Source organism: Limulus polyphemus, unplaced genomic scaffold (genome assembly GCF_000517525.1).
Source record: "Limulus polyphemus unplaced genomic scaffold, Limulus_polyphemus-2.1.2 Scaffold4538, whole genome shotgun sequence".
Lineage (NCBI taxonomy): Eukaryota > Metazoa > Arthropoda > Merostomata > Xiphosura > Limulidae > Limulus > Limulus polyphemus.
In genome coordinates this window covers 1-26,896 of record NW_013670148.1, presented here as the reverse complement: position 1 = coordinate 26,896, position 26,896 = coordinate 1, and the positions used below count along the sequence as shown (strand labels likewise).

The window sequence follows — 26,896 nt, the reverse complement described above, 5'->3', positions numbered from 1 at the left end:
AAAGACCTTTCTGTCAGTTGGTTATTTTCCCACCCAGAATATAACATAAGGCTTAGAAGAGATCTCATTGTTTTTTTCTTTAACTTGTTTATAAACAAAAAGGAATTTTTTAAAATCCAGTAACATTAAGAAAGTTCTAGTAAAAGTTACATTATGTAATGATTTTATTTAACAGATATTGTGACTAAATTTAGAAGAAATTGTCTATGTATACTCTGTTGTGAGAATCTGATGTACCCTGTAAAAAGTTGTGTGTGCAGATAAATAAAATAATACATTTCAAATAAAAATTACTGTTTGGTAAGAAAAGTCTAGAACTGAGTAATTTCATCTATATCTAGGAAAGAAATCTTTGGTGGTGATTCTGAATGTGTGGGGGATGCAAAAAAACCTATGAAAGTGAAGTTTATGCTATATTTTTCCTCTGATTTTTAACAAAAACATGAGGTTTTTACATGACATCCCACAGACACCTAATTTTCAATTTTACCTACTCAGGTACTACCCAACTTTGAGTAATTTAGAGGAATTAAATATTTCATATTTCAGCTTATAATTAATTGTTTTCTTATTAGTCAAGTAATTTTATTTATTGAGGTTTTCCTTTTAGTGCTCTATTTAGATACAGTATGAATAAGCTCAATAAATGCATTCTTTTATAAATAAACACAAAGGTGTTATCACTTGCTTTAAGCAACTTACTTTCAATTTTCTTACTCTATTTGATGATTAGAGATATACAGGACAAGGTCCAATGGTAGTGAAGTGGCATAGCTCTCTGTTGTGTAAATAGCTTTATCTTAAAAAAGCATGTTGCCAAGACCAGCCGGTAGTCACACTTGTTACATTTTTTACAAGAATCATGTAGACACCATGTTTCCTAAGTATTACTCTGTGTCTTTCAATATATATTTTTTAATTAAATTTTATAATAATTTATTGTAGACAGGAAATACCTAATGGTTCTTATAGGCTGTAGTTAAAATGTGGGAAGTTATAGCTTTACCAATTAGATAGATTTCAATATAGAAAAATAAATCATTTTCAAATTGTTTTATGGAGTTTATTAAAGTATCATAGATTTTTGTGATATTGAGTGGGGCCAATCGTTTTACTGATTTGTAGTTGAAAATTATCAGATTAGATGTTAGACACTGGTAGTAACTGATACTATACCAATTAGGCTGACAATTACCATCATGGAAAGTCTAATTTGATCCTATGTAGACTTAACTTTTACATTAGTAAATGGTACTATACCAATTAGGCTAACAATTACCATTATGGAAAGTTTAGTTTGATCCTATGTAATCCTAACTTGTTCATTAGTAAATGGTACTATACCAATTAGGCTAACAATTACCATCACGGAAAGTCTAGTTTGATCTTATGTAGACCTAACTTGTACATTAGTAGATGGTACGAAACCAATTAGGCTAACAATTACCATCATGGAAAGCCTAGTTTGATCTTATGTAGACCTAACTTGTATATTAGTAGATGGTACTATACCAATTAGGCTAACAATTACCAACATGGAAAGCCTAGTTTGATCCTATATAATCCTAACTTGTACATTAGTAAATGGTAACTTATAAATACAAGTAAATTTGCATGAAGTCATAGTTTCAGTGAGATGAAATCCAGTATAATATTTAACTACACAGTTTGTGAGAACCATGTTTTAACCCTTGAAGTAAAACACTGACACTCACTGAAAATAACCTCCACATTACAATTCAAGAGGCCTTTCCTTCAATAGGATTGTGTTGGATTAAGAACAGCATTTAGTATTTAGCTTTGTGATCTACTTGAGTGTTGATTAAACTTTTTATGGCAACTCCTTTCTAAACTTGTGCCCCTTGATTCCATATAAAAATAAAGCAAGTTTTAAAGTGGTATACAGCATAAAGCAAACTGTTTCAGTTTACTCACCAATTTAGTGTAAATGATGGGCTTGGGATAAGATGAGGTCCATTCTTGGCTGAATTGTTGACACAGCAATTTTGAGATCCCCTCTACCTGCAGACAAGATCACTGTTTTGTTCTGATTGCTGTCAGAGCAGAAAACGATGACTCACTCGCACATGTATGTTGATGTGTAAGGCAAAATTGTGTCCTTCACTTTCCTTGATAGGTCAGAGTATTCTTTGGGAACTGGCATCCAGAAGTTTCCATGAGGTTTCCTTGAATTATACCTGAAGAGTTTTATCACTGGATAGTTCTGTGAGCTTTTCTTGATCTGTCATTTACAGATGAGAAGTTATGCTGCCATTACATGGATTCTCCCATTAATTCTTGGATTTGATCTACAAATTGAAATTGATGTCTGTCGAGATTAATAGAAAAAACATCACGAATAAGACTGTGATTTAACTCTTCTTTTTTTTCCTAAGAATTTATTGAGGTAAGGAAACACTTCTTAGTTTCTATTCTCAAACTGATTATTCCACAGCAAAACAAGCACTTTGTCACTCAGCTCCAAAATATTGAGTTTATCGAAAATATCAGACAGGTAGCACAGTACTATAAACCACTAGTGTGGGGTTGCAGTCTAACAACAACAAAAGAAAATATGAAGTTTGTCTTTCCTCTTCATGATGTGAGAGAATACCTTCCAGCGAGACAACCAACACATCTCTGTATACAGCAGGATCTTGTAACACATGGATCTTATTTCTTCACAAAGAATGGAAAACAGCCTGCTGTTCAACGCTCTTGATTTCACAACACTCAAAGCATCTTGTTTGCTTTGGGCTGCAATTTTTTTGATGCTAGTGATGCACGTGTTGCACTTGGAGCAAGAGCACTTTCTTTTGGCTCTTAATCCTTTCATGTTTCCCATAAATGCAGCTGCCCCATTAGTGCTTCCCCATTTAGTTAATCCAAGAAAGACTATGTGGTGAAACACTCATTAATAAGAGAGAAGATGACTTCCCCTGTAGTTCTCCATTCCAGTTCTTGTAAAACAAAATCTTCACACACTTCCTCTTCATAACATTATCCTATAAATACCAGAAACTGAGCTGATTTTACAACATCTTTGGTTTCATCAATTTGTATGGATGCTATCAGTTGCATTTTTATATCAGCAGAGATTACATCTATATGCCTCGCGACAATGTCACGTGATAACAGGATAGACGTGAGGATCTCACACATTTTTATGGTAGCAGTAAGAACTGTCTCTCCTATATTGTGCGGCTTCAGGCTTTTCCCAATCAAGTAAGATGCTTCTAAAGAAGCTTTCAAAGCTTTTGATCTAACAAAAACTTGATTTTCAAGCAAGCTGTTTTGCCCTGTCAATTGTTTCACTTGTCGCTTAGAAATCTCAATGAAGAACTCAAGGGCTTTATCCACGTGCTCAGGGTGTTTGGTTTCCAAATGTTTTGTAACTTTATTTTGCTCCATGCTGTCATTAACTAAAATATGTGAACAAACAACGCACTGTCGTTGTTCATCGTTATTAACAAAATTTAAATCACTCCCCTGGTACTTACGTTATGTTTTGGTTTGGTGTTCAGTTCACCAACAGAAGCAACAGAAACGGAAACCGAGGAAGTTCTTTGTCCAGCTACAGAGCCAACCATTTCTTGTTTGTTATCACCATCATTTAACGGTTTCTTCTGTTTGTTTACTTCTGAGTCGTGACTCGAAGAAAATCGTTTTTAGCCGACATGTAACACTCACTTATCTATGTTTTCGACAAACTCGTAAATGTACACTAATTTCCAAAATTTGAAACTCACAAGCTGACAAATCTGTAAAAGAAATCCTCATGATATTTCGGTCACCCAATTAACAGTCACGTTGCTTTCTGCATGGGATGTAACCGTGACTACGGGCCATCCATATCATTAACATTTCAAAATGATATCACATCTAATGCATCACTGCGCCCTGATTAAGAAAGGGGGTATTTCTTCCCGGGTTTTTTAATGCTTCTAATAAAATAAAATTTTTAAACGTTGCACTTGTGATATGTAAACAGCTGTTTTATACTGAATTAATCAAATCTCTTCATTAGCTAGCGGCAGAAATAACAAACACACAAAGATAAAACAATGAACACAGTAAAAACTTAATTAGGTAAGTGAGAAGAACGAAATAGTAATTTTAAATAGTTCAGGGCGACTTCTCAGCGTCACCTGTGAACACTGACGAGGCAAAAAGAAACAAAACTGGTTTGAAGGGAAACTACCTTGTTTAGTAACTTACAGATATCAAATTATTACCAGTAAACAGCGGGGTGCAGTGTTTGGGAACAGCCAACAGTCAGAAACCAGGAACAAAATGTACTAGGTTTCTTATGTTTGGAGTGAGAAGACTTTTACCTGTTTTTACGAAACTGTTCGAATACAAAACTGAAAAGTGAAAGAGGGTGAAATACAAACGTTTCGGCTGTGTAGCCTTTCTATTTACTTGTCATTTTCTTCTTGTTAATTGTTACTATATTACTTAATATTAGCAATATTCATAGTGTGGTTTTAAAACTTCTTGATTTTTAAATTTGTACTTGCTGATTTAATTTGTGTGCTCCTATAGACGTAGTTGCGCGTGCTTCTACGCATTTCCGCCTCTCTTGATGGCGCGCACCACATTTTACTTGTAGCCAAAGACAAACCTACTTCCATAACAACTGGTATGGCCCGGTGGTTAGGACACTCGACTCGCAATCAGCAGGTGGCAGATTCGAATCCCGTCACCGAACATTCTCTCTCTTGCAGCCGATCGTTATAATGTGACAGTCAATCTCACTTTTCGTTAGTAAAGAGTTGGCGGAGGGGTGGTGTTGACTAGCTGCTTCCCTCTAGTCTATCACTTTTAAATTAGGTACGGCTAGCGCAGATAGCTCTCGGGTAGCTTTGCGCAAAATTCAACAAAACAAGTAAACAATCAGTGCCCTGTCCCAGTTTTCTGGCCCAGCATGGCCAGTTGGTTAGGGCGTTTGACTCGCAATCTGAGGGTCGCGGGTTCGAGCCTCCGTCCCACCAAACATGCTCGCCCTTTCAACCATGGGGGCGTTATAATGTGACGGTCAATCCCACTATTCGTTGATAAAAGAGTAGCCCAAGAGTTGGCGATGGGTGGAGATAACTAGCTTCCTTCCCTCTAGTCTTTCACTGCTAAATTAGGGACGTCTAGCGCAGATAGCCCTCGTATAGCATTACGCGAAATTCAAAACACACCAAACGCCTAATACAGAATTATGTAAAGCTGGTGAAAACCAACCAAACCCAGTTTTCAACCACTGGACATTTTTTTCTGTGGAATGGTTAGTGACCTCAAGAGGTTGCATGCAGAGGATCATAGACATTTCCAATAATGCTTCAAATTAACGTTTTCCCCAGTCTTGTGTCTTATTTTTTAATTTCGAGTTGTTTCCTATAGACTAACATATATATATTTAGTTACCTTGTGTTATTTGATGGAAAACCCGATCTTTTGTACTTAGAAAGTAGTTATTCATCATAGAATTATGTAGATGATAAGTTATTCAATAGGAATTCCATTTAGGGACATCGAGTATAAGTCTTTATTCATAGGCATTTCTGTTGTAGTAAAACAGGAAAACTAAATATAAACAGTACTTCATACAGATTATATATATATATATATATAGTAGCAAAGATACGAGGTAATGTCAAGCCAAAAAAATAATGCTATAAATGGAGGCATGGCCCGCCCTCCATCAATATTTTGAGCTATATCACAAAAATGATACGTCCCACAGTGTCAGTTTCAATACTTTTTTTTATTGACCACCTCTCTCAGTCGAGGCGATAAAAATTGCTCCCATACTCGAACTGTTAGCCTGATTGCTTGTCAATTTAAACTCAATGTTTGGATGTCCGCATAACCTTTTATCGAAATTGCATCAGCTAGTTTTTCATAGTAACTTGTGACATCAGACAGACGGACTACTATGCTTTATATGTATAATTATTTCACATACATAGCAATAATTTCATATTTGTTTAAATAAATGTACATTTTTATACTTTCGATAAAACCAGGTTTTATTTCCCGGCATTTCGCTCATGTTCCTTCATAAGTGAAAGGTACATAAAGGTTAAAAAAAACAAAAAAACTGGTAATGTAGTCTTTGTTTTCTTTGAAATGTAATAATGTCAACTTGTAATCTATTTTTATATTTAATATTAGAAAGTTTCTAAAAGTCAAAACATGTCCAACACTAAAAGGCCCCGCAGTGGCACAGCGGTATGTCTGCGGACTTACAACGCTAGAATCCGGGTTTCGATACCCGTGGTGGGCAGAGCACAGATAGCCCATTGTGTAGCTTTGTGCTTAATTACAAAACAAACAAACAAAACAAATCCAACACTAAAGGAGAAGCTGTGTTATGTCAAAATTAAAACTGTAACCTTCTGGTACTGAGCTTGATAGAACAACCATATTGAACATATATTTTAATTTACTACTCTATTTAGACATTAATAACTAATTTTAAAGTAATTATTCAAGAACTTTTTAGTATTCTTTTCATAGCTGACGAGAGAGGATTATTACATAAACGAATAGATGACCGTCATTTTTTCAGAAGACAACTTTTAACACAATTCTCAGTTCGTGCGCTGGTGGTTTGGGCATTTGACTTGCAATCTGCTGTGGCGGGATCGAAACTCAGCTCCAGTCATACCCGACATTTTAACTATGGTGGCGTTATAATGTGACGGTTAGTCCCACTTTTCGTTGGTAAAAGAGTTGCTCACTAGTTGGCGGAGGATGCTACCGGTCAATTACCTTCCATGTGGTCAGTAGTTCAAAGTTGGAAGCAGCGGCTAATAACCTTAGTAGCTTTGCCATAAACAAAACAAATACAATAAAAGTTCGTACGCTTACATATCATCACCAAAGGCCGTATATTGTTATCTGACGGCTCGCTTCCTATGGTTACACGCTTAATGGAGTTTGAACTGCGTCACCTGGAGTCTGATTTGATAGCACTTACCAAGCCGCCTGTATAACCGCACACTTTGTGACATGTTCGGGAGTTTATAGCTTATAATTAGGAATGTTTTTTCTTCTTTTGATAAGACATCATTTCGATGGGTGAAATAATCTAGTATCTGTGTATTAACCATTCCCTAATTCTTAAACCTCTCCTCATAAGATCGTCAGATTTTGAAGTTAAAGCATTTGTGAAGTGTACTATAGACGGTAGTTAAAAACTTTGTATCATACTAAACGCTTTACTGTGCAATTAATCCTGCGTATCAACAGTTTCTCCGTTAAATCCATTGTTTGATGTGTAATGGTAGATTTCATGATTGAAAATCATGCTGCTATGTATTTCTGTTTTATAAACTTCATAAATATTCAAGCTAATGTGAAATAATAGCTGATGTGTTTCTTCGTGTGTGTACTGTAAACAATTTCAAATGTCTCATATCATAAGAGGTGGTCCAAAATTACCTTTTCTATTTTAAAATTTAATAATTAAATAACTAAAGAAAGGCAATCACGCAGTTTTCAGCATCTTGTAGCCTAACTCAAACAGTTTTTATCGACGTTTATTTTATTTTTTCATTCCAGTGAGTAGTGTTAACCCGTAAAATGGCAACCGTACAAGAAGAGGCTCAATACGTCGTTTGGCTTACAGGGTGGGCCAATTCTGTGGCTTCCGCGTTTGCCAGATATCACTTCACTAGACTTCTTTCTTTGGGGGTATGTTAGGGACATCGTGTATCGCACACCTATAGCAAGCATCACGGAACTGAAGACCAAGATAACGGATGCCATATCCACTGTAAGTGTGGGCATGTTGCGGCGAACGTGAACTGAAATCAAATATCAGACGTGCTGACAGTCGCTAATGGTGCAAACGTAGAAATCTTCTAACATGTCAATAAAAATTGTTCAAGTTGAGCAACAAGATGTTGACAACTACATGGTTGTATTTCTTTAGTTATTCAATTATCAAATTTTAAAATAGGAAAGATGATTTTGGTACCACCCTGTATTATGTTCAATTGTCGTGATCACAAGGATTCATATTACGACTCACAGACTTCTTAAACCATTCAACTTTAAATGTAGCCACTTATTTTAACATTCATGTTCTTGTAAAAAAAAATTAGCGAAATGTGAAGCAGAAACATTTCTCAAATATGTTGCCATCATTGATGCTAGGACACTGTTTAAGATACAACAACAGATTACTTTGAAATTTATCTGTTGATAATGCATATTTTACAAAGCTAGAATTGAATTGTCGTGCTGTTTCTTGACCAAAATATTTCTCGATCTGGTGAAGTGCATGCTGAAAAAGTAAAGTTTACTCGTTTGTTGAGTTTCGCGCAGGGCTATACGAGGGCTGTTTGCAGTAGCCGTTCCTATTTTAGAAGTGATAGATTTAAGGGAATGCAACTAATCACCACCACCCACTGCCAACTCTTGAACTATTCTTTTACCAACGAAAAGTGGGATTGACCGTCACATTGTAATGCCCACCCGGCTGAAAGGGTATACATGTAATGGTTTTCTTTTTGTACGAGAGGCTTTTGACAGCCTGTTTTCTATCAAGCTTGCTGCTTGTAGCGCTGCAATTTGCTTGATTACACTCTTCGGGCTGAGTGCACCGTCTTTGTGATTTCGGATGTTTTGTTAGCCTGGCTAAATATAACATGAGATTGGTTTGAAAACATAGTTTCTTTATAATGTCCTCCCCCACACGAGTTTTACCCGTGAAAATCGAAAAACAGTAATTGCCCCTTTTGTCTGCATATAACACGACATAACAAGAGTAAAAATAGTTTGTTAAATATATGCAATATATAAGGGTATAGTGCTGCCCTAGCGCTGCTCTGGCGCCTGAAATTGGAGTTTAGCCCCGACACTTCAAGAACTAAAAATATGAAAATAAAAAAGTTATTCAGTTTACATCCGACATTAAGAATCTTTCATAACCAAACTTTCAAAGAACACTGGCTGTTTGTGATCCCCGTCCATTGGTAAAGCCCTCTGAGACAGCCCAGCACACACTGTCACTCTCCCTCAGGAGTTGGTGTCAGACACCGTGCGATTGCTCCGACTCAAGAGCAGGTGTTACAGCGTTCAAATTCAGAAATGTTTGTGTCATAAGTTACGTGGTTGTTAAGATACACGATTATGATATTAAAACACTTAATAAAATACATTTTACAGTTATTCTTATTATTTACATAATATACAACGAAGTCTGGACGTGATTTCCTTTTATGCACCCAATATTTTAAAGAAGATAATGTTGTTGTAAACTTGTTGACATATAAAAATTGGCTAGCTTTAGACACTACAAATGTTACACTTGAAACACTTATTTTGTGGTAATTTTTAATTATTCCAAGAACAAAAAGCCGTATTTATGGTTAACATAATTTTTGGTGTCTCTCTCGTGTTGTGTATACACTACCTGTAAGGAAAATTTAACGGTTCTGGTGTCTCTCTAGTGTTGGTCACAAGCTTAGTATTGAAATAAATTTCATATGGAATTATTGACTGAATAATAATGATAATAAGTTTTAATTTCCTCAACACATTTCATTCCTTTGCTCCTGGAATATCTTAAAAAAACTGGCAAGTTGTCTTTTCGAAGCACGCTGATAACCACAAAGAAACGGCATTTACATTGGAAAGTTATCTTTTCGAAGCTCGCTGAATAACATGAAGAAAGGGCATTTACACTAGCAAGTTACTTTTTCGAAGCACGCTGATAACCACAGAAACGGCATTTACATTGGAAAGTTATCTTTTCGAAGCTTGCTGAATAACATGAAGGAAACGGCATTTACATTGGAAAGTTATCTTTTCGAAGCTTGCTGAATAACATGAAGAAAGGGCATTTACACTAGCAAGTTGTCTTTTCGAAGCACGCTGATAACCACAAAGAAGGGGCACTTAAGAGGTAGCTTCATATCGAAAACCTGTGATAACCCAGTCCTTCTAAACTCTTTACGTCCGATAAGCACGTTAAAAACACAACTGACTTTAAGTTCCATATACTAGATACACTGTTATTACCACTGTTTTATGACTAATTTAGTTTTTAGAGTTTTGACTGAAGGAACCTGTTTAATGTCCGCATATGTTAGTTGTTGATTTTTTCAGCTAGATAAAGACCTGTATCTTTATAGAGGTTATGAAATACGCAATTTAAATGCTAGAAGAAAAAAAGTTATTTTTTTGCCAGTGAAACAGTGTGCTCTGTGAACGAGCATGGTTAACGTAGCTACAAGGCTGTCAGGTCTCTGGGTAAAGTTTTGGAAGAATTGTGAGATTAGACTGAAAGCCTGGTCACTTGATTGTGAAAGGTAACTCGCTCATATATACCCATCATTTGCTACCAATTGTAAGACGCCAGCTGTGATATGGACATTTAGTACGAGGCACACGGACTAAAACTAGTTATTATAGATTATAGTTATAACTGTTTTATGTTACCTAAGACTTTAACTGTCTTATTGGTTCGAAATACCAAACAAAACTGAAATCGACTTGATATTTGACTTTGAGCAGATTGTTTTCTGGATAGTCTTAGCCAGTCTTTACAGAGCTGCACATACGTCACTCATAGCACGTTATTTTTACACACACAGGAAAAGAAAGAAAGAACATTCCGAATTGGAATAAACTATGGACCTTGTCAAATAGTTATCTATACACAAAACGCTAGTATTGTTAATACACCATTGTTCTATACACAAAACGTCACGATTGTTAATACACCATTGTTCTATACACAAGACGTCACGATTGTTAATACAACATTGTTCTATACACAAAACAACACGATTGTTAATACACCATTGTTCTATACACAAAACATCACGATTGTTAATACACCATTGTTCTATGCACAAACCATCACGATTGTTAATACACCATTGTTCTATGCACAAACCATCACGATTGTTAATACATCATTGTTCTATACAAAACATCACGATTGTTAATACATCATTGCTCTATACAAAATATCACAATTGTTAATACACCATTGTTCTATACACAAAACGTCACGATTGTTAATACACCATTGTTGTATGCACAAAACATCACGATTGTTAATACATCATTGCTCTATACAAAACATCACGATTGTTAATACACCATTGTTCTATACACAAAACATGACGATTGTTAATACACCATTGTTCTATACACAAAACGTGACGATTGTTAATACCTCATTGCTGTATACAAAATATCACGATTGTTAATACACCATTGTTCTATACACAAAACGTGACGATTGTTAATACACCGTTGTTCTATACAAAACATCACGATTATTAATACACCATTGTTCTATACACAAAACATCACGATTGTTAATACATCATTGTTCTATACAAAACATCACGATTGTTAATACACCATTGTTGTATACAAAACATCACGATTGTTAATACACCATTGTTCTATACACAAAACATCACGATTGTTAATACACCATTGTTCTATACACAAAACATCACGATTGTTAATACATCACTGTTGTATACAAAACACCATGATTGTTAATACACCATTGTTCTATACACAAAACGTGACGATTGTTAATACACCATTGTTCTATACACAAAACATCACGATTGTTAATACATCATTGTTCTATACAAAACATCACGATTGTTAATACACCATTGTTCTATACACAAAACATCACGATTGTTAATACACCGTTGTTCTATACAAAACATCACAAATATTAATACACCATTGTTCTATACATAAAACATCACGATTGTTAATACACCATTGTTCCTTTTTTTTTGAAAGAACATTCCGTAAGCTTTATTTTATTATATACCGCTCAAAAAAGTAACAATCCATCGTTTTTCGTGCCTCCCTCCCATGTTGTGCAAATACTTTGCACGAATATTTGAAACGAACAGACTTTTTACTCTTTGCGTGTGTCGTGAAATGTTAGCACTGCTCTACACTCCTTGTCCCAAATGTCTTTCCTACTAGTCTTTTTCTGCCCAAGAAGTACTCCACTTACACGATTTTGGGCCTGGCATGGCTTAGTGATTAGAGAACTAAAGTCACAATTTACAGATCGCGAGTTCGAATCCCGTCACCGAACATACTCGCTCTTTCAACCGTGGGGGCGTTATAATGTGACTGTCAATCTCACTTTTCGTTGGTACAAGAGTTGGCGGTGAGTGGTGTTGACTAGCTGCTTTCCATCTAGTCCATCACTTCTAAATTAGGGATGGCTAGCATAGATAGCCCTCGAGTAGCTTTGCAAACAAACAAACAATGCACAATTTTGGAGAGAAAGACAGTGGATATTTTGCTTGATATAGATAATGGATATATATATATATGTATATGGAAGACAGAGATAACTAGATAGAATAGATAGACAAGTAAATAAACAGGTAAAGATAGATAGATAGGTCATTAAAACATTTTAAAAACTTGTAATGAAGAACGCGCAAAAGTTTTGTGAAAATACGCTCAGACATCGATACTCTTTATTTCCAGGTTATCATTTGTTCGTTTAAACGTCACATCACCTTAAAACTAATCATTGAACTTGAGAGGGCGTGGCTTGGTTTGCAAAATAATTGTGGGCGTGAGGATTTCACATTATTAGGACTGTACAAGCACTGTGGTTTTCACTTATAGATTTTGTTAATAGAAACTGAAGTTCTTTATGTCGTGTCGTAAATTACTTCTAAAATGACCACTCCTTTCACAAAATGGCATTATATTGTTTTTCTATAAGTAAATAATATTTCATTCGAAAAAAAAGCACTGTTTGTAACATTACGGGTAATATTTATCTGATTATATTTGGAATTTTCGTTTACTTTTAATTTCAAAAAGTTACTTATAATTTATTTTTCATTGCCCATTAACCTTCTCGTTGCACTATAAGTAGTTTTTATGCATATTAGAGAAGACTTTATTAATAAAGTTTATAAAAATGATAACATGTACACGTAGAGAGACACTTTTTGTGTCCCTGCTGTCCAGTCTCAGAGAGTATAATAAGAAAGTAAGTTAGCAAGGGGCTGGCGTTTTGCCAAATCTTGGTTTCCATTGGTGACATATAACATGGTGGTTTTGTTCAAGAGAATTAGATAAAGAAATTGAGCAGAAACCTTCCATCTTAAGTCTTGTACAAATAATAAAAAAAACATCCATAGAGTTTTCCTCGGCACGACTTACATTGCCTTCAGTACCAGTACTATAAAATTTATCAACTTTAAGAGAAATTACCCTTTCTGCTGAAGCTTGCTAAAATCAGTTGACTAAATATCGTTAACTGAGAAGGTACTCAACTGATGATTGAGTGCTCTCTGTTATCTGCGCTGTGTACTACTAGGATCGAGCCTTGAATTTAAGCATTCTAAGCGCTGAACAATGTTTTCTAATCATCACATTTTTTTCAGTTATTATGATTTGTTTTAGGATATTAAATATCCTTGTATACAGAATTAGCCACAATGTTTGCTATGTTGTTTTTTAGTTTTCATTTATATAGTTGGCATGATCACAAGTTAATAACTTAACTTTGTTGCTAATGAAAGGAGTTTGAGTAACCTTTCTTTATGACTGTATGTGTACTTAAATAGTTTAAAATTTTATAATAAATAAAACTTTGGTAAAATAAAGTATTTGTGACCGATGAAAAATGTGATACACATACATACCTCTCAAGGTTATCTATCTATCTATATTTATTTATTTACAATAAACCAAAATGTACTAATATGTGTTTAATTGCTAAAGATACATACACGTTTTTTTTCTGTGATTGATGAAAGACCATAAAAAACGAAAATGTAAGTGGAATCGTAATATAAGATCAAGTCATTCATATTTTTTATCGGCGAATCTTCGTGGAGTTCAATCGCTTGGCATTTAGCAAATGAAAAGCTGAAAGAGTTTCCATTATTGAAAACGCTAACGTAGGTCTAAGTTTTTGCAAGAGGTGCTTCCATCGAGATGGGGGAGGGTTACATTGTCCAGGAAATAAGAGTAAATTCCATAAAATATTCGTCTTTTAGTGAAATAATTAAAGTTTTCCAGATTTTTTATAGCTACTACAAATATAATTCAATTTTATTTCGTATTTTCAAAGTCAGGTTTCCGCTTACGTGTAATGACAACAAAAGGATATTCTCGTTATGGTTTTAAAACACCATAAGCCTAATTGTTGCAAGTCTGTAATTTGGAATCCGTAATGAACTAATTAGAATAAATATATATATATATAATAAAAAACATATGGAGTTCTAGTGTGATTTTCTTACCATTATTTTTAGGATTAAGCCTAAAAGCATACTATTAATTTTCGATATTTCTCAGCGTAACTGTATTCCCAGCTTATTTGACTATACACAAAGTTTAATTATACTGTCATTTTTAAACACTATTATTAGGTGTAAGTAACGTAATTATCTTTGAACGATGTGTTTCTCACCGCCCTATGAAACTTTCCCATATCAACTACTTAGGCATGTGATCAATTAAATACCATTTAGCTTGGTGAAATTTGATTATTTAACTGCGTTTTATGTAATATTGACAGTTTACCGAGATGACACTACATGTGCTTTGCTTTCAGGTTTTAGGGTTTTGGTCATAAAACTGGAAAAACACTAAAGACTGTTATTATTTAGTCCTTAATGAGTGAAAACTCTGAAGTTCATTATCAAACAGTCCTTCAGGTATAGCAACATTGAAAACAATAAAAAAGTATTTCAATCAGACCTCACAGTTCATTATGTAAAGATAAAAAATTAAAGATTAAAAAACTTTTAGGAGTATATCAAAAAATGTTAAGTGATAAAAACACTTGGATAAAATCTTAAGTTTAAAGCAACCAAAAAATGGGATAAAATTTGCTTTAAGTCAGGGGCAGATTGGGGGATTGATAAGGGCCAGGAAAGCTACTTTTATACCGGCTCTCCAATGGGGTTAGGGGTGAGGGATTCCTGAATAACTGAGTGGGCTACTGCGATTAATGCTGCATAGCCTGTGATATGCATTATTACTTGTCATGTAGTTCACATATTAAACAAAAATGATTGTGCAAAATTTTTAATTTACAATCCAACATTTATTACCCTTCTTATTAAAGTATAAACTTATATACTCACAAAAATAACTTTAAAAGGCTTATGTAATTATCCGTTTATTCCTCAACAGCCTTCGTTTGTTTGAACTTAAGCACAAAGATATTGTGTTCTGTTCACCACGGGTGTCGAAACCCGATTTCTAGTGTTGCAAGTCCGCAGACATGCCGCTATGCCACTGGGAAGGGCACCAGGCTTTATCTGGAAACTGGACACCCGATTTAATTACTCTTTAAAAACAAATAACTTTTTTTTCGATAAATTATTGGCTCAATCTGACCCTGCTTCAAAACATATCTGGTTGAAAGCTTTGTAGTTTCTAACTTATAACGATTACACTGACTGCATTCTCAAATCTGACTTGGACCAAGTATTCCTTAAAGAATGAAAAACACTAAAGCCCGTTATGAAGTAGTCCTTTAAGAATGAAAAACACTAAAGTCTGTTATGAAGTAGTCCTTAAAGAATGAAAAACACTAGACAGTTATTAAGTAGTTCTTAAAGAATGAAAAACACTAAAGTCAATTATGAAGTAGTCCTTAGAGAATGAAAAACACTAAAGTCAATTATGAAGTAGTTCTTAAAGAATGAGAAACACTAAAGTCCCTTATGAAGTAGTCCTTAAGGAATGAAAAACACTAAAGTATGTTATGAAGTAGTCCTTAAAGAATGAAAAACATTAAAGTCTGTTATGAAGTAGTTCTTAAAGAATATAACGGACTTTAGAATATAAAATCTATTGTGAAGTAGTTCTTCAAAAAGGATTAATTATTTAAGAGGTTCAGAGTTATTCTACCAGGTGAAAACATTAGCTTTTATTTCTTGTGTTGAAATTTGCTAGAAAAAATGTAACTGTTTTCTATTATTCTAATTTTTTTACAGGAATTTTATGAAGTCAAGAGCAAATATAGAGAAAGAATATGGTCAAGTAAGCCCAAGTTTTTGTTTTGTATTCTTAAATTGTTTTATATGATAATTTCAGGTGAATAATTAACTGTACTTTGTAGATCTTTTTTTTTTTTTTGACAATTTCACAATCATAATGCAATGAAATATATTTCTGCCTTTTGCATAAACTAACAAATTACACACAAACAACTAAACAGAAACTGTTCCCGCCTTGTTTTACTCTTGATTCCCCATCGGGAAGAAGACTTGGTAAGAAAATTTGGAAATTTGAGTGGAGATAATTATTTTGAAAAATTCTTTAAATGTTCATGCCAATTTTGATATAAACCTATGGATCCAATCCTGAGAGCCACCAAAACAATTTGACCCTTATCTGGGGGCTCACATCTTCAAAATGTGAATTCGGGATGCTGTTTATGGTGGCTTTATTTGCTGTATGTGTCTCTGAAGGTTTGTACCACATAGATTTCTCACAGATAGCTTTATTTGCTGTATGTGTCTCTGAAGGTTTGTACCACATAGATCTCTAACAGACAGCTTTATTTGCTGTATGTGTCTCTGAAAATTTGTACCACATAGATTTCTCACAGATGGCTTTATTTGCTGTATGTGTGTCTGAAGGTTTGCACCACATAGATTTCTCACAGATAGCTTTATTTGCTGTATGTGTCTCTGAAGGTTTGTACCACATAGATTTCTCACAGATGGCTTTATTTGCTGTATGTGTCTCTGAAGGTTTGTACCACATAGATTTCTCACAGACTCCAGCAGAGTGAAAGAACTGATGAAGTCCATGTTAAATGTAGATTGCTAATCTTCCTTTACAAAATTAAATGTTATTTGGCTTAAAATAATAAGGCATGTTTGTCTCAGCAGAAGTTAACCAATAAACAATACAATATAAAGAACTGACTTAAGCTGAGCTGTTTTTAGTGGTGCCTATGGAGGCTGGACATTGTCTAGTGGTTAACATGTTGAGCTGTGGAAGAAAAAGGTCCAAGGTTCGTTCCCAAATGCCACCAACAAACAAAATATTTTCAGCTATATGTGTATTACCGAAAAGACACTCAATCCAGTCATTTGGATTGAAAACTATATTCAGTCCTTGTTGTGACAGTTGTTCCTTTTTACTGTCATTCCTCTGGCCTATCATTTCTAGACTTCATCTAGAAGTCTCTTATGTTCTGGCCATATAGTCCATTTATGCCTAAGATGCCTTTCATGTTGAAAATACCAAATACAAATACCTGGGTATTTTCAGGGATAACAGTTTTTTTCTTTGTGTGTAACATACAAAACTAGCTAAACACACTCACTGACAGTTTATAGATAAACAAATTGTTCCATTATTTCGATATACAAGTCAAAAAGACACACGTTTTAATGTTTCAATAATTATTAAGAATTTACAATGGATTACTTCTTTTCCATGGTTGTAAAATATTCCAAAGCTACACGTGGTTAATATCACATTTTCCAAGGCTAAATAAAACAAAGGTTATAAAGCTTGTCCAATACTTGTACCTATGATACTTGTTTGTCTATGGCTGTAAAAATGTTAAGCCATGTTTGGGAGGCTTGCGTGGTTGTATTTTTTTTACCAACACCAAATGTTTTCAGTGGGAAGTTCCCATTTTGTTTAATTAATAAAAAGTAATATACACTTCATATTTTGAAGAAGACAACATATCATTATGAAACTGAAACTAGTAAATAATTGTTTAACTTTTGACGCGGAAATAGCGACTATTACCAAGCTTTTTTATTGTGTGCATAAATGAAAAACTCAGTAAAATGCCCTTCGAAATAATTATACCCATTCCTTTACCTTTGTCCGAAAACATAGAAATGCTGTTTGATTTTTAAATTATTTTTTACTTGGTTCTTTGGACCCAGCATGGCCAGGTAGTTAGGGTGCTCGGGTCGCGGGTTCGAATCCCCAATCCACCAAACATGCTTACCCTTTCAGCCATGGGGCATTATAATGTGATGGTCAATCCCACTATTCGTTGGTAAAAGAGTAGCCTAAGAGTGGGCGGTGGGTTGTGATGATAGCTGCCTTCCCTCTAGTCTTTCACTGCTAAATTAGGGACAGCTAGCTCAGATAGTCCTCGTGTAGCTTTGCGCGAAATTCAAGCAAACAAACAAACATTAAAAAATGTCACTTTAATCTCTAACAAATGTATGATTCGTGTCATGATGTACGATAAACATCTCAAAACGTCGTAACTCTGTTGCGTACGTATTAACAACAAACATACGATTCAATCGGATCAATTATGTAATTTTAGGTAACAAAGAAGGGCTCACATGAGAACCGAAAAATTTGGAGTAAAACATAGCTTTTTTCTATGGATATAGTGTTTTTTTATCTTCCCAAGGTTAACCACTCTCACTCCTCTGATCATGGTTGTCTGGTCAGTAACGGTCATCTTAGTAACCGCTTAACTCAAGCTTTAACTCTTTGGCTTAAAAATTCACAAAGAAAACATCTCTCTTTAGAAATAATTCTTCTTTAAGCATTCTTCTGCAGTACCCTTCTTCTCCTTAATCATCATCAGTTTCATTGTTCTGCACCGTAAATCGTAACTTCTTCTTCCTCTACAATCTGCAGCCTTTTCTTCATCATCATCAACATCCTGCAGCTCATTTTTTTCCCATTATAATCTTCTAATTCGTCAGTTCATTCATCTCTCTGTAAACAGTTAAACTGGTTATACTTTGCAGTAAATTTCTCTTGGCTCATTACTTTGTAAGGGTTTCTCCACTTTAGAGACTTTCTAAGGTATCATTCCGCAGTCGTTCATAGCGTTAGAAAAGAACATTGGTTCAAAAAATGAATTAAAACAAAAACACGAAACCCTATAACTCGAGCACTCTTAAAAAAGAAGTTTCAACGAACATATGTCAGTAGGTTAAATTTGAGAGGATAGATATGGCGGCGCTAGTTATTGCTTACTTACAAGAAGCTAGATAGCTAGAATAGTCTGCCAATGGCATCACAAACTTACTAAAGGAGGCAGGCTTTTGCTTCTTTTATCCTTTTGTCATGTTTATTAGCACCAATGTAAATTCTTCTGTGGCCTGCTTTTTCTGCAATTGGTTTCCTGTCATCCATATCTGCTGCACTGGTAGCACGTCAAGTAAGCTTTGATTCTGATGTTTCTGACATCTGTCCTCAGATATTGACAGAAAACCTGTTTGTTGTCCGCACAGTTCCCGATGATTATAGGCCAGACAAGAATCTCTATAGATATTATATTCCTATAGCACTAAGACCTCACGCAATGTTTACTTAAACTATTTTCTCCATCTATCAGCAAGGAAAATCATCGTATCTCTTCCAGTCCTTTTCAGTTTTAGGGTTAAGTAACACATCTGGATTCCTCATACGATAGTGCATATTTAATAAAAGTTGAAGAAATACCGGATGTATGACTCCCGGAAGTGAAGTACCGTACATGTTTTCATTGACTCAGGGATTCTTTGTTAAGGTTTTCATGAAACTTAGTAGATAACTAGATTATGAAATAATAAAATGATAAGATAATAAAAATACACTGAAAGAAAATATGAAACAAGGAATAAAAGTGGCATGTATATATAATACCTATTGGATTACCTAATCAGAATTTTATTAAATGAAATGACGTTTATTCAGTGGAAAATTTCGCGAGTAAGAACTCTGGTTGTGCAATAACACTGGTATTACGTCTGCCTGCGCGAGCTATTTGCGTTCCTATATATGTGGGCGTATTCGTTACACATTCAGTACTTACCTTACAAGTTTCAACGTAGCTTGGATATATATATGTATGTATGTCGTTTCCAGGAGTTGCTGTGTGGAATATTATACTGAACTGTTTACTCACCGTGATTGGCTCAAAGCAAGTGCAATAAATTGGCTTATCGTTAGATGCTAACTGTCTTTTACAAAGAGGTTACCAGAAAGTGATGTCACGTGCATTTTTTATATGTTCGCGTATTTGAGTTACGTGTATTGGCTCATGACTGCTATACTCTGAGGCTTATGTTTTCAGTACCATTTTCCATTTGTTGTTTAGTGAACATACGTAATAAATTATATTTATTTTAAAACATAACTTGTACACATCCCAAGCTTTGCCAGTTTATTTAAAAGGAAGAAAAAATTGCAGGCCTTATTTTTAGTCGGTCCTTATAAACAGTCTTTCCTTTTTAGTTAACCAGAGATTGTAGCCTTATGTATTCACTGTCTGACTAAATAACTCCGACACTGAGTTTGGCTGGCTCATGGCCCGGCATGGCCAGGTGGTTAGGACGCTCGACTCGCAATCTGCGGGTCGCGGGTTCGCATCCTCATCCCACCAAACATGCTCGCCCTTTCAGCCGTGTGGGCGTTATAATGTGACGGTCAATCCCACTATTCGTTGGTAAAAGAGTAGCCCAAGAGTTGGCGGTGGGTGGTGATGACTAGCTGCCTTCCCTCTAGTCTTACACTGCTAAATTAGGGACGGCTAGCGCAGATAGCCCTCGTGTAGCTTTGCGCGAAATTCAAAACAAACAAACAAACAAAAGCTGGCTCATTAAAACAAACAAAAATTTCATTATACTTTCCCTTTGATTATTTTTATACTTTGGAAGTGTTCTGTTTGTGTAAAGACTGGCGCAATCGAGTTACAGTCATAGAAATCCTATAATAAATATGTATAGTTAGCATTAAGTTTCTGTTTAGTGCAGTATTGGAAACATTTCGATAAAGTTATACTGTCTTGTTTACCTATTGGTGAATACGCCAGAGTGATGAGTGCAGTACGTAAACCAGTCACATTGTACGTTGCTACTAGTAACGTCAGCGTGTCTTGAACGTCTTGACAAGCAGTGTCATTATACAGGGTTCGCTAAATAAAGTGTAGGGATTTAAAACTACAGTAATTGACAACAACATTTGGTGGCATAACTTGTAGTTATTATTTATGAGATTATAGCTGAAAATATTTCTTTTAGCCATTATTTATGCCACACACTGGCGTGCTCTAAGGATGACACCTTCCATTTCAGAGATCGTAGTTTTATGCTTAAGACCATAAATTTCTGTCTTTATGTTATCATTTAAATCCTGTAGTGTCCGTGGTTTGTTTATATACCCTCTGTCCTTTAATTAAGTCACCCCATAACAGGAAGTCTGCTGGTGACAAATCCCGTGATCGTGAAGGCCAATTTACGTCTCCATTAACAGAAATTACCCTGTTTCGGAACGGTACACGGCCATTGTTGCTCGTGCTGTGGGACAGGTGGCGCCATCTTGTTGAAAGCACAATTCCCAGTGATGACACGTCCAGAAGGAGCAACATCAAAATCAAGTTCTTTGAGCAGCAATGATGGAGCATTTATTGTTGAAATGAAGCTCAACGATGTTGGATTTACCCTCTGTTCATCATTACGATTCGAACCCTTAATTTTCATTCTGAACAAAACAGACAATGTTTTTTATTAATACTTTGGAAAATCTATGTAAAATCCCTACACATCTTTTGGCAGACCCTGTAGTAATGATAATGAGTTGCGTCTTTTTCTCTTCGAGTAGTTTAAGAAAGTTGAAGTATGTCTTTATCAAGAATTGCAACTTGATTATAGAAGCTTAAATAGCAAACTCAGGGGAAGTATGTGGTTGATAAGCTCCTGCTGTATGTGTAACATATGCAGTAAGCCTAAGTACCACAAACTACATATTGTAATATTTTGTATAGGAGTCGTTTGTTTCTTTATTATAATTTTTTTTATCATTGTTTATCGTTTGTGTGGAATTGTGGAGGTCGTTCTGTCGACAATTGAAGCAGCTTTCAGTATCGTCTGGTTTTAAACTTTCTGTAAAGGACACCCAGTACCCAAACATTATTTATGTTTTTTATTATTAATTTTATTACTTACATCACAAATAAAATTCTACGTTGTGTGAAAAACATCGGTGAGCTTGATAAGTGTCTGAGTAAACACGGATGGTTTTGTTTTCGCTCTGAACGTATTTCTAGTTCCAAAACGAGGCTCGCATGCTGTGACATCAGAGTTGTGGTGACGATCAACCTAGTACATTAACTACATGATAAGAATGTTATGCATTGTAAGTAAATGTAATAATAATTTAAGAAGGAGAAAAGTTTTGTTTTCAAGTCTTCAGAATATGTTATTTCGTTGTATACTGTGAGCTCAGACATGAGAAAACCTGGTAGAAATGTGTGTGTGTCAAGAGAGTAGCTAGCACTACAGAATGAGGTTGGGTTCTTTTTCCAAAAGAAATTGTTTTCTTCTACGGAAAGAATTCAAATGATTTACTCGAAACTCAAAACAAAAGACAAACAAACAGGAGATAGTGGATATTTTAGAATATTGGGGTAGTCGTACGACGCCTCGTACCTTTCTTTGGCTACGCCCCTACGTGTAGGACTGCTTTCCAATCCCAGCACCTCGATACACACTTCAAAAAGTTTTAAACTATTCTCAGTAAACTGTAATCGCACAAAAATAAACGATGAGGGTCCACATGTATTTGTCTACATATGTTAGGATAACATGTATATATTCTGTGCTGCCATTACACTTCGTCAAGCACTCTATTAGGTTATACAAATTGTCTCCAACTACTGCTTGAACCACTTCAGTAATATTCAAGTTATTTGTCGAATGAACAGTTACTAACGATGGTAGTGGCATGAAGGGTCGTCAAACTACTTATGTATATAAATAAGTAACTACTGACGAAATTCATACGAATTAAGACTTTTTATCTTATAATTTATTTAGCATGATTAAAATTCATGCTGTTTCTACTATACCTCAATACACACTTAGAAAAAGCAGACCTGGCATTTTTATCAGGAAAATCAAGGAAAAACTTGTGATTATTGAATGTTATTCTCCACACTTCTCCACCACTCGGCTATATGAGTGATTCTTTTGAAACAACAGATGTTGTTTCACATCAGAAAATTCACCCATTTTTGGTTTGGAAAGCAAAGGTCGCAACACCTTTTCAATCACGTGATCGTCCTAACTGTCGACAATTGAGTGATTATTCTGTAGTGTAGTATATGCATTGTATCTCAAACCACTTGAAAGCTTGGAAAGCCCTTTCAGTAATTGGTTTTTCCCAACCAAACAATTTTGCTGACTTTCATAATGAAGTGGAAATTACACAGTGTAGCTCACACATAGTATGCATCACCTGACAGCTTTGAAAACAAGGAACACCACTTCCTCTCAGTCAGAGATTGTGCAGATCACTGACTACTTTAACTGTAATGACAGAGTAGCAGTTGCTAATATTAGCTCATAAAATCTCTCGGATAGTACTACATGACAGCCCAGAAAGCAAGGAATGCCATATATGTTTAATCATTGGCTTCTCAAACTATTTACTATCTTAGCTGGTAAACTAGTGGCTACTTCACAGTGTAACACATTGTGCCTTATGTCACCACTAAAGAGTTCTGGAAACAAGGGTTGTTATGCCCTTCTAGTCAGTAGTTGTTTGACTGCCTGAATGTCCTAGTTGGTAATGATTGATTAATCCCATCCATATTAGTCAGGAAGCTGATGTTGGTATCTTGACCAATGGTCAGAGCTGGTAGTTGCTTTCACTTCCAGTGGCTCCCAGTCTGGTTCATCATAGATCACCAGATAAATATTCACAGCTTCTTCTCCGTCATCAGGAGGTCATCTTAATTTGAGATGGTGTCCTCATTTTCCTCTGTCTCTTCTTCAGACTCCTGGTCAAGCCAGTGCGTACCAGAGGCTTGCCTGTGATGTATGGATATAGCTCATGAACATGCTCCATGTCTTTTTGCATTAATTACTCGCATCTGTTGCAACTCAATGTGAGGGGACAACTTGTCAGAATGTATAGTATGGATAAATTCAACTGAATTCAAGCTGCTTTGCTGCTACTGGCAGGTACCACAATGACACCCGGTCACTGCATTGGAACATTATTTCTTTCTCAATATGATCATATCACTCCTCCTGTCAAGGCCACCTTCTTGAGTTTTTATTAGGCGAAATCGTGTGCTTTGACCATCGCCTATATCAGTCACTCTATACACTTCTCTTGAGGTCACTGAGAGACTTATCCTGATGGGGAAGAACCACACATTACGTCCACAGAGAGTAGCATTTAGCGTTCAAACGTGAGCAGCCTGTTCTGTTGCTCTATATGCCATTATCACTATGGCAAGTATTCATCTCAATCAGTTCTGGCGGGGTTAAAAATATCTGCAAATATTCACTTGGTAGTCTTTATTATCCATTCTGTCAAACTATCAGACTGGGAATGATATAGTGAAGAATGAATCTTCATCACATCCGACACTTCACATAACCCAGTGGGTAGTTGGTCCATGTGAATTTCTCACAGTGATCCAAATCATGCTATCCAGTTTAGGCTAGCATGTAAGCTACTGTCTGTGCTAGTGTATAGTCTAATGGATAACCCTCAGCTAATTTTTTGTAGTCGATAGCAATGAGTGAGTTTGTATTGATGACCTCTCACCGTCTCTGAAAGTGAACCATTGATATCCAGGACTGTTCTCTGTAGAAGAGACCCAGCAGTTCTCTGTTGGGGTTTACTGTGTCTCAGCTGATATTTCTTCTGGGCAGCACACAATGTACAACACATACACAAGCACTGAATATCTCGACTTGCAACTCACTCGTGATCAGAGGAACTGTTGTTAAATGTTAGCACAAGTGCAGGTTACACTTTGTGCCCTCTAGTCATCATGTTGTGCAAAGTCCATAGAATTTCTTATCGCAGAGTTCTGGGGATGACTAACTGCAACACTCTCTGAACACCATGTCGCGTTTTTTGATAGCAATGGTAAAGTACACCTTCTTGTAGTTGTAACTTATTGTACTTGTGCCGCAGGTTATGTGCATTTGTGCTATGCTCCTCCGCTACTTCTGATCAGGCTTGATCTTGCTAGATAGAAGGGAGTGCCTTGTTAGGTCAAGGTCCCTTAATTTCTCATCATAGAGCTCCTGAAGTTTTAAATTTGTTGTCCATCCATCAGAGGAATCTTCTACCTCATGGTTTGCATCCACTCTAGCTGAAACGACCATGGTTTCAACTCCTACGTGATGTAAAGAGTTTGAACATTCTACAAATAGACGTCTCACCTTGTAGTTAGATAGTCCATCTATATTACCGTTTTGTAAGTCCAGATGATGAACTGTGACAAAGTCATATTTTTGTGACATTGTTATCCAACATGCTATAACCACATTCTAATTTTTAAAGTTTATTAAACACTTCAGCAAAATGTGGTCCACCTGAATGGCGAACTTCCTGCTAAACAAGTAGTAGTGACAGTGTTTTATGAAGAAAAATACTTGAAGTATTTTTAGTTCACTGTACAGTATCTCCGTTTGGAGCTGTGATCACATGACTAGCATAAATGATTACATATTCTACTCCAGCCTGCAATTGCAATAACACTGCTCCAACTCCATTGTCAATGATATTGGTGGCAGTTGCTTTACTGAATTTGTGTTGCCTGTGTCTATGTGATGTTGAGTCACCTTTGTTTTATCCCCAAATACATTAGCACACTTACCCAACAAGTCACTGAATTGCTTTCACTGCATTGATTCAAGATTTTCAACACAGTCTTCAACCAACGACCTCAGGTGTTTTGGCAGCCACTCGAGCATTGTTTACTTCTACTTAATTCCACATGCCAACAAACGTTCCAGCATCCAATTGGATAGCTGATCAATGTATAGTTACAAAGCAACATTATAACTTCACCCTTTGTGGAATGGATAACTGTCTGAGCCAATGCTTTCTCCTTTCTGGACAGGAAACAGTTCATCTTACAGTCGACTTCTATAACCACGTTATATTACACTGACACACAGAACATGATTAAGTCATTTAACACCACCTGTGTACTTAAACATACTGTTATGATACTATTATCCACTTCGTTGCATACACTTGTGCATTCCATTGTTTCTGGGTTCAATTTGGTCAGTTTTGGATAACTTTTTGTGAAACATCAACCTCCCTCTTGCACAAGCAACACTGATGGACAAGCTTCAAAGTATGTCCATCTTGAGGATACCAATTCCATATCTGAGATTGGAAATGACAACTTTCCTTCTGTGTGTGATTCATCCTAGACTGAGCCAGAAATCCACTTCTCTTTTGATGTCTAGTCTATCACCATTCACTAGAATGAAGTTGGTATTCATTGGCTATAGCAGTGGTCTCACTCGGAGGGTTTGAAAGATCACATGATCCACTAGAGTTCTCACTGTTCTTGTGTTTATCAGGAATGCAATATTTCACACTTGTCCCATCATTGGCACATACATAGTTCCACCCAGTCATTCAACTCCTCAGGACAAGCTGTCTCAGCTGGGTGAATTAGGTAGAATTAGGACAAGGCCAAGATGGCCCTCTTCAGTAATAGAGCTTACTAATGCTTTAAAGGAGGAGTGGAGCACAGTACCACCAGCTTTCTACCAGAAATTAGTACACAGTCTTCCACGTTGAAGCAGGCAAGGCCAAAGGCTATTAATTTCTTGGAATAAAGACGTGTTTTATTAATAACTACCCGTGTCCCATGGCTTTTGGTAGGATATTATACTAACAAAATCATAAATGAGCATTCTTAGAAAGATTGTTTAGGCAGAAAATTCATGATGAGTATACAGAAATGGACGGCAACCGCTTGTTGGAAGAAAAAAAAATATAGACGATGTTTCAAAGATGTTCCGCAAAATTCAACAAAACAAGTAAACAATCAGTGCTCTGTCCCAGTTTTCTGGCCCAGCATGGCCAGTTGGTTAGGGCGTTTGACTCGCAATCTGAGGGTCGCGGGTTCGAATCCTCCCTCCCACCAAACATGCTC

The 26,896-nt window shown here is 35.8% G+C and overlaps 1 long non-coding RNA gene across 1 annotated transcript in view; it reads left to right on the top strand.

Moving 5' to 3' along the window:
* Window positions 1-16,036, top strand: part of LOC106471317 — a 20,331-nt gene extending 4,295 nt beyond the window's left edge. The window contains exon 3 of the long non-coding RNA XR_001291546.2: window positions 15,981-16,036. This is a non-coding gene — a long non-coding RNA (uncharacterized LOC106471317). The remainder of the gene's footprint in view (window positions 1-15,980) is intronic.
* The last annotated feature ends 10,860 nt before the right edge of the window (window positions 16,037-26,896 follow it).